At 48.3% G+C, this 10,903-nt stretch overlaps 2 non-coding genes across 2 annotated transcripts; both read left to right on the forward strand.

The window, feature by feature from the left end:
* Positions 1–8,174: 8,174 nt before the first annotated feature.
* Positions 8,175–8,246, forward strand: TRNAN-GUU. The gene has a single exon. It is a non-coding gene; the product is annotated as a tRNA-Asn (tRNA).
* Positions 8,247–9,260: 1,014 nt separating this feature from the next.
* Positions 9,261–9,343, forward strand: TRNAY-GUA. Its single transcript has one exon. It is a non-coding gene; the product is annotated as a tRNA-Tyr (tRNA).
* The last annotated feature ends 1,560 nt before the right edge of the window (positions 9,344–10,903 follow it).

Raw genomic sequence — 10,903 nt, forward strand, 5'->3', positions numbered from 1 at the left:
ATGTAGGAATCATAGATAGTATCAATCGACTGGCATCGCCTTTCACTCATCAATTCCTCAAAGAAAGCAAGCAGCAAGTACGTCTGCGCATAGCATACTCTTCTCCTTTGAGGACCGGTCGAAGGGGAATGGGATTCATGCATCGAAGCTTTATTGGGGATTTTCAAACGAATGCCACATCAGATCTGCTAATTGTTTCAGATATTATATATGTTTTTCGAAGAGGTGAATCAACAATTTGATCTCCATGTCCAGAATAGGAAGAAGAAGAAATGGTCTAAAAAAAAGGCAACATCTGGAGAATCCCCTGCATGGCTCTTTCCTGTGTTTGAATGCCCTGTTAGGGAGGTGGATGCTAACCTGTGAAAGGGTCGGTCTCGTCTTGATGCCGAGAAGGAGCAGCTATTGAATCAGCAGTGAGGGAATGGTCTCTTGCAAATGAATCCCCTTCAAGCTTAGGAAAGTCAGTTCAATGAATCGAGGCAGCCTTTATCCCGCAGCTCTTATACAAGAGCGCCCTTCAAGAGCCCTTAGAAAGAAACTTTCAACAGGCATGGTACGAGAGTGAGAGTCAGATGAATATTGCGGATTCTCATGTCAAACCTGAAAGTCATCCCCTTCCGCTTTGACTATTGGGTGGGATACCTTTTCTAGTAAGTCAAGATCTGAGCAGTCGATCATGATGCCGGGGATTTGTTCACAGCGGAAGAAGAAAAGTCTGTGTTCAGGTAGCTATGGAATTGCTCCCGCAAGGCCCCTTACTCTTTCAAATAGGGTTAGACATGGCAGCCGCAGAAAGTTTCGACTAGGCCACAAGAAGACAGGCAGAGTGGCGGGTCAATGGTACCAGACATTAAGGAGAGAGAAGTGAGTTGGTCTCGATGAGAGCCCAGGCCAGTCTCGTGTGTGATAGTCTGACCCGGATGTTGGATATAGTTCCCTTCGGGTTAGGGTTCCAAACCTGCCCTATCCCAACAAGCCCCGGAGCTCGATGTCTACTTCTACCTAGATACATACAGCTTGCCTTACCACCATTTCAGAGCCGACGCCTCCTTTTCTGATAGAGGGGAGTGAGAAAGAGATTGATTTTCGGATCGCCTAATTCAATAGCTCAAAAATAGGTGGAGTTCGCCCTTTGAAGCATAGTTTAGTGTTGCAACAGGGGGGTTGTTCAGCGAACGGGAAGCAAACAAAGTCTCCATACCAACATTGAAGGCTTCGCAGCTATCCAGAAGAGAGCCTTACTTGTTAGGGGTGCTAACGCTTTACTAAGAGAATATCAAGTCAAGTAAAGGCTCTTCTTCTGTTCTACGAATCTAACTAATCTATACTACTACTAAAGTCAGACTAGGTCTTCTAGAGTGAACTAGCATAGTAATTTTTCTATATTTTGTGCTAATTGACTGAACCTCCTTACGCCGGTTCAAAGAAGGCAATAAGAGAGGACTGACGCGTCAGGTCAGCTTCGAGGGCGCCCTTTCCTTAACCATTTCTTTCTCCATCTAAGATCAGGGGAGAACCTAAGGGAAAAACGCTTTCTTACCAATTAGAAGGAAGAAAGAAGGAGCCGCTCGTCCCGGGAAACGAAGTACGCTTTCTTTGGTGAGCGAGAAGCAGCCAGGTATAGGAGAAGGGGCGGTTGGCTTAGTAAAGATAGTAAAAAGTTCCACTTTGTGAATAGTGCCTCGGCTCGGTTGAGTAATGTAGTTCGCTCGGCTCGCAGCGGACTTGTTCTAATGGAAAGACATTTCTCTCTGGGAAAAACACATAAGATTTATTTGTTCGCTAGAGCTCATCACTGAAGAATGGTGGCTTGACCTTTTGGAATTAGAGAAGAACTTCTTCGCGTGGGCGGCGTACGTACAAGGCTGTTCGGACCCCCTCCCTCTTGTATGAGGTGCGTTGCCATCGTCTCTTTCTCCTTTGCCAGGTTACATGGCATGGATTCGTCGATTGACGAATCGGATCTTGGCTCTCTGTCCCGCCGACGAACCAGTCTAGAAGTAGAAAGGGAAGGCAATAGAAGCAGGTCCCCCCTCTGTTTGTCTTCTTCTCGCCGCTTTTCTCGTCCATCCTGCCCTGCGCCGCTTACAGATTCAGTGGCAGGTATCTAAGCATCTATTAGTGTTGGGGGCTGGGGCGCAAAGCGCAAACCGCTCTTCGATCTCCCGGTGAGTTGGACGGGAACGAGACAGAGGGGGTTATCTATGGAGCATTTGAATTGCCCCTTTCTGTTGGAATAGTTGAAAGTCTTCTTCTTAGGGGATTTTCTTTTTTCTTATCAACATAGAGTTGGAACGTAGCCGTGGAAGTTGCGAGTGGACCAGTATGAAGCTTTAGCTTCGTTGCCGGCCAGAGCTCCTAGCCGACGACCGGCTACCCCTTTCGAGCTCAGCTGACCCCTTCTTGATTCAGTTTTTTCCCTATTTGAGATAGATGAATCAATAGAACTTTGATCCCCGGTTCCTGCTTGGTCAATTCCTGGAAGGCCCCTATGTTTGGTTTGATTGAACAATCAAAGTGCGTTTGCCGCGACTACGAGCTGCCAGTGCGCCTTTCTTTGGGTCGCTACGCTCGGGGTCGAGAACTGGTTCAAAAGTAGAAGGTGGTCCAAAACGAGCTAACGCGAGTTTTCGAACGACGCTTTTTCCCGTTTTTGAACATCACTGAGATAGGCTTTTCCCCGAACCATTGACCGGGGAGGGAGAAGTTGATTCATTCAATGGAGCTTTATTTGTTTGATCTAGTAAGGGAGGTCTTAGAAATAAGCCACCGCCCGACGAAAGAGCGGTTTACAACAGAGCGACCCGGGACATCGAGCGAAGAGCTCCAATGCGCATATTCGGAGCTAGACGGATGCCGTAGTCGCAGAAGCCGGATCAACATCATGACAACGGCATTCTGGAAACTGTTGGGCCAGCCACAATTGGTCTAATGTCTGGGTGCGTATGGCGGTACACTGAGAGCACCTTTCAAGTCGGCTGACAAAGAAAGAAAAAAGGGTTTCGTCGTCTTTTTCCCGCTTTCACCTTCGATTGCGAAGGTATTTTAGGCCGGTTTTCAATTCGCTTCTCTCTCTCCGGCGAGGTTTGAACTTTGCGTGGTGGGAAGGCCTTCGCGATTCGCATCTTCCCGTCCAGCAAAGAAAGTGAAGGGGAGCGGACAGCAAGTTGGAGGACGCTGCAGAACCGCGTGATTGATCCATCTGCGCTATTCCCTAATTGAAGCAAGTTGGAAAGCCTTCAGAGCCTCAGCCCCTACCATTAACTATTTCAAAAAATGAAAGCTGACTAGCAATCGCTCGTTTTTCTTATTAGCATGGGATTGGATGTTAATAATGAAAGACAGAACATCTATTAGAAGGCAATCCATCCCCGGGGAATTCCTATCGATTTCCGATGGATAACAATCCATCTTTCTCGCTTTCGCTCTTTCTCCCAATCAATCGCGAGGGTTCCGGGCATCAGAACGCAAGTGCCGGAATCGAACAAAAAAAACGTCCGAGGACGAAAGAAAAATGCTCCGCGGGGAACTCCTTTCATGTCGGCGTATTCGTGCCGCTTAGACGTCGGCCATGAAATCCATCACTATACCGAGCAGATCACGGGCATTCACATCTCGGTCAAACGGAACTATGCGCAATTCTCTCGTGAATCGCCTTCAGCAAGGTATGGCATTCAGGGTCTGAACCCGGGGAGAAATCTTTCTTCATAGATACAAGACATTCGTTGCTGATCTAAAAAAGATCTTATCCCGTGGGCGTTAGCGGACGTTTTTCATTCTTCACCCGGTCTTTAGTAGTGTTTCCAAAGTCAACCTAACCCTTTGGAAACGCGCTAAAACAGGCCTATAGGTTCTTCTAATAGAAGAAGAGTCTATAATTAGATAGAAGTATATATAATTAGCCAGATCGTCTGAAGCATGAACAGAATCACCTTTGTTCCGAAGGCCAAGTCAAATAATTCCTTTCTATTTTTCAAAGGCGGTCCTTTTCTTTCCCCGGACCGATGACTCGCTTGTTCAGTACTGCTAACTATTATAGTATAGGAGGATGCCGTCCCCTCGGGACTACTAGTAGCTTCGGTTGTTGAATCTCGTGCAAGTTAGGTTGTGGTTGTATTGGCTGCAAGCGGAACGTAGGCGCTTTAGGTGTGTGTTGACCATGCACTCTCGCGTCATGTAATGTCGTATGTATGATAGAGGTGGTGTGGTCATTGACCTCAATGCGTTTGGTTATCCCCAAGGTTCAACGAATGAATGAAGCTATGATCGTACCCGGATAGAGATGATGGTCTTCCTCTGATGTCTCCAAGCCGGCCATAATAGAATAGATAGGCGAAGCAGCCAATAGCTGTCTGTTCTCGCCTATCGATAGATAGCAGGTTGCTTCCAAGCTCAAACCATTTGAAACAACATTGCTACAACCTTTATTCTTGTTATTGATAGAGTGGTATTCTCCGCCCCTGTCAAATAAAGTAGAGGGAGAGAACTGGAAAAAAGAGCAAAGGATTTTAAAGTAGTTTGGGAGAAGAATGGCTGACACGTTGACTGCCTTCGAGACTAGAAAATATAACCCAAGCGGGCTAACCCCCGGGGCGGACCCCAACCGAAAGGCGCTAGACGGACTAACGGCAAGCGAGATAAAGAAAGCAGCTGGCCCCATGTGTAAAACCTTGCCGCGGGAGAGTCTTTCTCCAATGAGAATAAAGAAAGTTTTTGGGCAAGACAAGAAAGGAACTCGCCCTTTGACACCAAGGGAGTTGAGCTGATTGCTGGCGATGACTTGGTGAAGGGAATCTATGAGAGAAGGTTCTCGAACCGGGTTCCGACCGAATAGAGCGCGGAGCCAACGAGTTCAGTCGAAGAGCGTAAGGAGTCTAAGGGCGGGATCAAGCTTGAAAGGAATGGACGGGCGTAGGCTTAATAGTGAACGCAGACCCCCTGCAACTAGATATGAGATCAATGACTTAAAAGACAGATGCCGAGAGAAACTCTTAGACTTCTTTATTGCGTTGCGAAGAGAGATCGAAGACGAAGATTTTATGACGCAGTACGGGCACTGGATGGAAAAGACAGAGAAGGGAACAACCCATCGGAAGGGCATACCTCAAGGAGCACCAATCTCCCCCGGCAAAGATCTATCTGCACGAAGCCGACCTATGGATAGAAAGAAAGATGCAGGAAAGGAAAATGAAATATGAAATAAGAAATATGCTTTGGGAATGTGAGATAGGCGGACGGGGAGTACGCCGCCAAACAACCGCAGGGGCTTCCAGCAGTGATAGCTGAACTAACCAGATGGGCCGCCCAAAACCTGGGGCTGACATTTCAATCGGAAATCAACGTCGAATCCCGGCTATCCGAAAAACGCAGACTGAAGCGGAGGATCACAAAATGCAAGACAACAAGGGTCGAACCAAGCGCTTGCGCGAAGGAAGAAGCGAATCAATCAGAATGGAGACAGGGGGGAGGCGAAAGAGAGATTTTCGAGCCTGCAAGCAGCAAGCAACAAGGGCTGAAAAGCCGTTGCGCGCTAGCTTGTAGTTTAGGGGTAGATTAGGGGTGCTCCTAAAACTTTTTTTTTAAGGTAAGCTTTTTGGAACGAACCCTAGTTTGGGAGTTTTCCCCAACCTATACCTTACTAAAAAACTAAAAAAAAGGGAAGCCCCTTTTTTCAGCTGCATCGCACTGCCGCATAAACAATGGATCCGCTGGGCTGGATGAGCAACCTTCTATCTGGCCTCTGTACCAGTAGTGGAGTGGCTTGCTACTTTCAATCAGAAAAGGAAGATTGAGCAAGGCAAGGGAGAAAGAAGTTGTCCCCTCTTCTCTGGTAACCCGCCGCCGGTCGATCGCTCCGCCCGCCACCGCATATGTATAAAAAGAGGGAGCGGGGACGGAAGAACAATCATTTGACTTTGGCACATGAGGTGGCGGGTTTGGCTAGGTAACATAATGGAAATGTATCGGACTGCAAATCCTGGAATGACGGTTCGACCCCGTCCTTGGCCTCGGGGAGTGGCGAGCAGCACGGAACTTGAATGTTTCAAATAGCATAAGGGGGCTTCCCTTTGTTAGAAATCCACAGACAACATTCTGGAACTTCCAAACCAAAGAAATGCAACATGAGAAGGAGCTTTTTACGTTACGCTTCAATAGAAAGAATTCGGTAAGGGTAGAATACGCCCCATGGTCGATCGAAGGTACTGTGCCACTTGAACTCAAAGGCGTTACGAACCTTCAATCCATCTTTGGACAGCCAGCCAGCTCATAACAAAATGGTAGAACAGGCTGACACAACCGAATTGGTTGAGGAAAAGGAAAGCCCAGCGACCAAGCACTCCCGCCCCCAAAAGCGGAGACCGAACAACCGCCAGGTTGTCGAGGACACGTCTGAAGAGGAGGCGGGCGCCCTCTAAGTTGACCACCCTACGCACTAATGCACTATGAGGGGGGCAGGCGAACGGGAACCGACCGAGAACCCGAACCACTTGACTGACTGACCCCTTCATACTCGATTCATTAGGGTCGGGGATGGATGGAACCAATCAGAAGTGCTCGCACAAGCGAAGCCAGGAAAGGGACCGCAGCGCAACGCCTAGGACTCGTGTCGGAGGAGTTTTGAGCGTGAGCTACCACTCATGCAGCGACAAGGACCCGCAACTCTCGAAGGGGCCACCAACCGCCCGAATCACTGTAGCAAACCCTCCCTTTACTCAATGGATAGCGCTTATCCTCTTTCAATCAACAAAATGATAAATGGGGGAGAAAGAAAAGAAAGAGAAAAAGAGGTCTTTATTGAATGAAGAGGCTTTGCACCTGAAATAGGACTAATGAAGATCCGGGTCTGGGCTTTCAAAAAGATGAAGATGCAAAGGGTAAAGAGAAAAGTCTTTTGAACAACCAACCTGACATAAGGATTCTAGCTCGCCCACTTAGAGCAGATGGAGATTCTCGGACGGGGAAAAGCGGCACTCGACATCTATTAAACAACACCAAGAACAAGGCCATACCATGCCCCCGGGAGAAACTAGTGATGATTGCCATGAATGCTGCCCTCGAGGACGTGTACAAGAGGGTCTTTGCCGATTCCTATCAACATGGTGCCCCTCTCAGTAGAGGGGCGTGAAAAGGCCGTGGAGACTTTGACCGAATGAATAGGGATAGGGATCAATTGAACGACATTTTTTTTTAGGAAGAGAAGCCAGGATGAATGCTTTTTTCGTTCGCTATGTGCTGACTGGATGCCTACTCGCGTGATCGATCGATGGACGGGGGAATTGCGTGAATGACGAGACCGGCCTAACCTAAAGTAAAGGCTCTTCCCTTTCCCTCTCTTGATGGCGAATCTTGATTGACTGAGACTAGGAACCAATTCGAGAGAAACAAGAAGCATGACATGAGATAGGCGGCGGAATAATTTCCGATAGCGAATTACTTGACTCGATGGATGGAGGGAGGGCCCTCCAACTCAAGCACGAAATCAATGTTGAGTCAAAATCATCGAGAGGGGCACCACCAGCGAGCGAGATCGAGACCAGCACCTTGTATAGGTTGGGGAAAAGCCATTGGTTAGGGTTCCAAACCTGCGCTTCTTCAAATATCCCATAAAGCCATAAAGGTAGGGGCTTCAAAGCTTGACTAACAAGCGAGAAAGTTGACTTTGAGAAAGAAGGGGGGGCGCTAGCTGCAATCTTTCTAAAGCGCTAACGAGCAAGAAAAGGCCCCTGACTATAGATAGGGCGCTAGCTTAGCTTACTAAGTTGTTAGGGCTTTTTCAGCTTGATCGGAATCGATTCTATGATTGAATAGCAGAAGTGCTACTTAGTAGAGTAGTAGAAACTCGGAGAGACAGACAGAGAGGGGACTCTCTCATACCTGCTAACTCCTAGGATGAGAAGTAGGTCCCGGCAGGAATAGTTCCAGCCTTTGTTGCCCCTCGGTAGAGTGAGTCTACTTAGCGAACTGGCAGGACGCGGAGATCGATTGATCAATATGAATCTCAAGAGTGGATGGTTGACCGCCGCCCCCTTGTCCTGGAAGCTCTCCGGCCGGGGAGGGGCTTGCTATCGTAACCAACTCGCCCGGTGTATGTGAAAAAGAGTGACGAACCCATTTTTGTTCGGTCATAGGTTGGTCCAAAGAACGAGAGTCGGCTTCCTTAAGTCCGTTGTTCCTCAGTAGCTCAGTGGTAGAGCGGTCGGCTGTTAACTGACTGGTCGTAGGTTCAAATCCTACTTGGGGAGATTTGTTAGTGTTCGCTTTTCTGACCTAGCGACCCCTGTCCTTCTCCTTAGTTTCTAAACTAGCAGAATCGTGGGACATCAAAAGTGGGAAGTTGATTGTTGGTTTTTATTCCTCACTCTGGTATAGGTGAACTTGGTTCGTTCAATTCTTAGAGAGAAGAAGGATCCACTGGGAATGAATGGGAAGACTGGAGTAGTATCTTCATTAGCCGGAAGGAATTTTTCTCTACTAGCGTCATTCGAAGAAGGAACAAGAAAAGGCTTACTGTTGTTTAGGTAGGATAGATGGATGTAGTCCAATGGCTAAAGCTCTGCCAGCTTCTTGTAGACTGAACTCTCTTCTCTTTAGGCTCCGAATTGTTTTTAGGTGGGATGGTAGAATTTTTCTTCGCCACTAGTGGCAACGAAGTTCTTGGTAATTAACAAGGGGGAAAGGAAGATCTCCACTCATTTCATTCATTCAGTGCCTGCGGTGAGGCGCGACCCACAACAAACGAAGGGGGAAAGCTTGCTTGCTGTAGCCCTATTTTAGTAGACTAGGCTTGCTTGGTAAGCGTAAGCTATTGTTGTAGGCTCGAGAAGGGTAGGCTCGCAGCTTCGATCAGCAGAAGAGCCTTTACTTGACTTGATATTCTCTTAGTAAAGGGCTAGCGCCCAACAACCTCTGGGCTTTGAAGGGATAGGGGAAGGGAAGAAAACAAAGATGGTCACTCCTTTTAGGAACATGGCTCGTTCATTCACTTGCTCATGAACTCGCAGCTTAGCCAGAAGCGACTAAGGGGGGGCTGGGGAAGGCCGACGACTACATGAGGGGGAAGCTGTCTACGAAGCTTTGCCCCTTGCTTTACAGAGATTGTTATAAACTGACTAAATGACTAGATTCTCTCGGAACGCTAGCTAAGCTAATAAAGAGTATTAGTTCCCTTCAATCAAATCAAGTTGCTTTTTTTTTTTTTGATTCAGGGCGGCGCCTTCCTTCTTAGAACCCATTGAGGGGGGCCTCGGCCCAGGAAGGGGAGAGTGGCCGAGTGGTCAAAAGCGACAGACTGTAAATCTGTTGAAGTTTTTCTACGTAGGTTCGAATCCTGCCTCTCCCACTTGTTTATTGTAGACTTCAGAGAAGAGAAAGGAGGCATTCGTCAGCGTAGGAAGTCCAACCGAGCAAAGCTCTTTCTTTTTTTTGGCCATGCCGTGAAATGAAATTGTATCGTATGTTAGTTAGAGAGGTTGGCGAACTACTACGATCTATAGATTCCCCATCTATATCCAATCCCAACGAGAATAGAATCGAGTCGCTTCCGGCTTGGCTTGTAGTCATAGTCAACTAGCTTATGTAGTGGTCGGCATTCCTACACGCACGTGCCCGCCAGAATGCCTCCTTGGTTCTGGACGAAGCCAAGCTGATACATACGATAGGCGGAGGAAAGACCGCCCATTTCATAGCGCCTGGGAAAGGCAAGTTGGATCGAGGATTGGAGAGGAGAGGTGGAAGAAAAGGCTCGGGATGGATTTAGGAGTCTTTGTGCGAGCCGTATGCGGTGAGAGTCGCACGTACGGTAACGAGGGGGGTTCGCGTCTATACGTGTAGTGTGGTGGTTGGGCCTACCCACCCTATTTGTTCCATGATCTATGGGTCTACTGGAGCTACCCACTTCGATCAATTAGCCAAGATTTTGACCGGATACGAAATCACTGGTGCTCGATCTAGTGGTATTTTTATGGGGATTCTATTTATCGCTGTAGGATTCCTATTCAAGATCACTGCAGTTCCTTTTCGGGCGGCTGTAGGACGGACGGCCGCCTATAGGTGGTAGGGTAGGGTGGGTGGTACCGCTCAGATTGCGGCCAATCTTCCTAACCGCGCGCGGGCCGGGCTTAGAGCGCGTGAAACTCATCACTACCTCGTAAGGGCGTTGAGACCATAGCATGTTACACGAAAGCGCCGCTTTCTCTGGAGTGTTGTCACACAGCTGCCCGCCTAGAAGAGCCACTCGCTCTGTAGTGTTGTCACACAAGATAAGCACGCGCCGCCCGCCTGCTGGCCGGGCGAATCGAAGTTCTCTTCCGGTCAACTGTCCACCCAGTCAAGTGCAAAAAACACAGTAGAATCACGCAACGCACGCTGCTGGTGTGCTTCCTGCCCGCGAGGAAAGAAAGAAGAGCGACAAGGTTCAGTTCAGATTTGACTGTTTGCAGCATGGGAGCGGATTACCCAATAAATCCCTGGGAACAATGAAAAAAAAAAGATATCTCGGTAACGAAAACTATAGGGGGCTGTATTGGCGAGATCCAACGGTGAACAGCAGCCCAAAAGAAAAACCGCCTGGAAGTCCGAGGACCTGTAGTACCGTACCCTACCCCCGCAGCAGCCTTCGCGCCAAGCAAGACCGCCCTTGTCCCTTCCTTTCTCCATTCTGCCTCCTTCTTTGCTTTGTTCCAATAGAGTCTAAGGCAAAGCAAAAGTGGTTCGTATGCCTACTTTACCTACTTGACGAAAGGGAACACACTTTGTTTCCTTTCCGGGTTTATGGATTGGATTCAGTCAGCGTCACTCCTTTGATTATGTCGTGACGCTTTGGTTACCGGCGAACGCTTCCAAAGGCGCCCTCTTTTTGTCATCCCTGCAGCTTTCCAGATTTTGTATTGGACGCATGGCG

The sequence above is a fragment of the Punica granatum genome, unplaced genomic scaffold (genome assembly GCF_007655135.1).
Source record: "Punica granatum isolate Tunisia-2019 unplaced genomic scaffold, ASM765513v2 Contig00108, whole genome shotgun sequence".
Taxonomy (NCBI): Eukaryota; Viridiplantae; Streptophyta; class Magnoliopsida; order Myrtales; family Lythraceae; genus Punica; species Punica granatum.